Source organism: Podarcis tiliguerta (assembly GCF_965153285.1).
Source record: "Podarcis tiliguerta genome assembly, chromosome: 9".
Taxonomy (NCBI): Eukaryota; Metazoa; Chordata; class Lepidosauria; order Squamata; family Lacertidae; genus Podarcis; species Podarcis tiliguerta.
In genome coordinates, this window is record NC_139542.1 from 58,908,220 (window position 1) to 58,911,722 (window position 3,503).

Here is a 3,503-nt window from a genome sequence, read left to right on the forward strand (position 1 = left end):
TCTGGCAGTTCCCTTACTGAGAGAAGCCAAGTTACAGGGAACCAGGCGGAGGGCCTTCTCGGTAGTGGCGCCTGCCCTGTGGAACGCCCTCCCATCAGATGTCAAAGCGATAAACAACTACCAGACTTTTAGAAGACATCTGAAGGCAGCCCTGTTTAGGGAAGCTTTTAACGTTTGATGCATTACTGTATTTTAATATTTTGTTGGAAGCCGCCCAGAGTGGCTGGGGAAGCCACTTAAATTCACTTAAATTAAATAAATTATAATTATAATTATAATTATAATTATTATTATTATTATTATTATTATTATTAAGCTTCAGTTAGCTGGTGGCTATTGAGAGACCTGTCCACATGCATTTATCTTAACTGTGAGATAAAATGTATTAAAATCTATTAAAATGATGCAAATGGTTACAATGAAAACAGCAAAGCACCAGCCCTTTCATTAAAAGCAGTCGGTTCCCAAAAGTTCTTCCACCTGTCAGTCGAAGAACAGCAAGGAGAGACCCAGTATGGCTTTTCCAGGGAGGGAGTGGCAAAGTCTGGCAGCTGCCACTGAGAAGGCCCCCTCTCAGACTGAAATTCCCAGGTGTCAAAAAAGGTTATTTATGTATGCCACTACGGCGACCCGTATTTTGTTAGCCCCCAAAATGGAAAACGAGCGAGATCCCAACCAAAGAAGAATGGCAACTTAAGTTGACAGAATATGCACAACTTGCAGACTTAACACATAGAATAAGAGAACAAGAAGAACAAACGTATAAAGAAGATTAGAAAATGTTTATTGAATATATGGGAAATAATTGTGTACCGATGAAAACACTGGCAGCATTAAGATAAATTCAGCAGTGTAAACAAGTTTGGATGGATGCAGTAATGGAACACTGAATGGGATAGTTTTTGTAAAATATGCAGGGATTTATGATATGTAAAATGAACCATGGAAAGAGAAGAAGGGAAGTCATTGATATCTTAAGGATGTAAACTGAGTGTTTTAAATTATAAAACAGAAAATTGTATGAGGGATTACAGATTTTCAGATAGCTTGGACCTAAGCTATGTAGGGCTTTATAGGTCATGATCAGGCAATTGTGCCCAGAAACATACAGGTGAACAAACCAAACAAGAAAAAGCGGCAGTATGTGAAGATGCAAATAAAATTAGCTTGGAAATATTTCAGCGGAGATCTTATTGCATCAGCACTGTGAGGAAGTGGAGCAATTTGGACTATCACCTTCCTGTCTCCTTCCTCTGAACGGTTACTTCTGTTTTCTTCTAAGTTCTCATGTTCTTTTACGCATTGACTGATAAGCAACTAATTAAGTCCCGCATTCGAGCAGTTTAAATGGAATCAAGCCAATGTGGGGGAAAGCTCTTGAGTTCATCTTTGATGGAAGAACAGGAGACCAAATTATGGAGTTGTCTACCTTTAAAATCAATCTCGCCAAGAAACAGGGAGTTAACGTTAATACACAAATGGTCTGTGACACCTTGTAAGCCATCAGATATCTCTTTCTCGTCGAGATACTGGTATGGTGGCAGTGGAGACTTGCCTCCATCTTTGGTGGCAATATGGAAAGGCCCAAACTTTCTGGAAATCAGTAAAATTACAGGCAAAGAGTTTTCCCCATCTCACCAGCTAGCTCTGCTTATTTTGAAGATGAAAACTACACCCTACACTGCAAAGAGTTAGTGTCATAACTACCAAAAGTGGCAAGAGCGATTATGGCTAGACATTGGTGAACGTACAAACTTGGTATACCAAAGCGTAGGAAATAACCCTTCTGGAAAAAATTAACTTACAAACTCCAAGTGGCTAAGGGACAAAGCAAGGACAACTTTGCATTGATATTGTACGATCTTACTGCTTTTGTTAACAATGAAACACGCAATATAGCCCCCCCCCCCCCCATTTTAAATGGAAATGGTTAGTCTCCTAATTGAGCATACAAACCACATTTTACCTGCTTTCATTCTGCATCCCCATGCTTTGAAAATACAATGAATGCCTTTATGTAAATATTTCTTAAGTTTCTTATTCAAAAGCAAATTAATCTTGTGTTGCGGTCCCGACAGATTTTCCTCTTCCGCTCCTTCCTCCACCCCTTGATTTCCCAGATCTCTTGACAATGTTCTGTCGCTCTTTACTGTTTTGAATTGAAAACCGAATAAAAACGTCTTTTTTGATAAACTAGCTAGCCTCCCCAACAATACGTGGATTCCAAAAATGACCTTTTCACCAGGGGCAAGTCTCTGGGTCTGGCTGAATGTTCTTTAAAAGCTCCACGTTGAGCCGCTCATCTCCTGATTATATATGTATGTATGTATATACACACACAGCACAATTGACGGGGGGGGCGTTCTGAAAGGTGGCGCTTTGTCCTGGATCTTAGACAAGTCAATCTAAAAATTTTGTTATTTTGCCATTTGGGGTAAAACAACTTTTGGGGGTCCCAGTTTTGAAATATGGCAACCCTACCTGAGGACTAAGGGACGCGGGTGGCGCTGTGGGTAAAACCTCAGTGCCTAGGACTTGCCGATCGTATGGTCGGCGGTTCGAATCCCCGCAGCGGGGTGAGCTCCCGTCGTTCGGTCCCAGCACCTGCCCACCTAGCAGTTCGAAAGCACCCCTAAGTGCAAGTAGATAAATAGGTACTGCTTTATAGCGGGAAGGTAAACGGTGTTTCCGTGCACTGCGCTGGTGCTGGCTCGCCAGAGCAGCTTCGTCACGCTGGCCACGTGACCCGGAAGTGTCCTCGGACAGCGCTGGCTCCCGTCCTCTTAAGCGAGATGAGCACGCAACCCCAGAGTTGGTCACGACTGGACAGGGGTACCTTTACCTTTACCTTACCTAAGGACTCCAAGTATGTGAGGTTAGAACAGGCTTTTTATACAGAATCCAAATCTCTTTCTGGTCTCCCCTCTCCCCCCATTTATTATTCTTCACCAGTAACATCTGGTTATAAAGCAGGAGGGGAAAGCACTTGTTAGTTCTTGGAACAACCACCAGAAACTGAGAAGTGCTACTTCACTGATGGTTTTTCAGAGAAACTGTATGCTAGTTCTCTCTTTGAGTGCTAAACCTGTTTCTGGAGTGTACCATTGCAGGTGAGATGGGCATCGTACGGCAAACTTCTCTATTTAAAACTCACCATTGACATAGAAAACCTGCACGCCAAGGAGATCACTAATTCCCTCAACTTCAAGTTTACTGTGTGGAGGGTTGTTTATTTTTGGTACGGTGACACATCGACCCCACAATTTTTTTCCACCACTTACAATCTGAGCTAGCATAGCCCAGACCCAGGTTTAGTATCTCAGTTAAGAACCAGGCGTCTCTCTCTGAAAATCAGGTTGTTCCACAGTTTACGAAGACAGGTTATTCGTGTGTTAAGGTTATATCTCATTAATTTCCTTAAATGGGAGTGGGGAGCTCCCAAGCCAAACTTCAGTTTCATTTTAGCTCAAACACCTGATGACGAAGAATTCTTAAAACGAGTG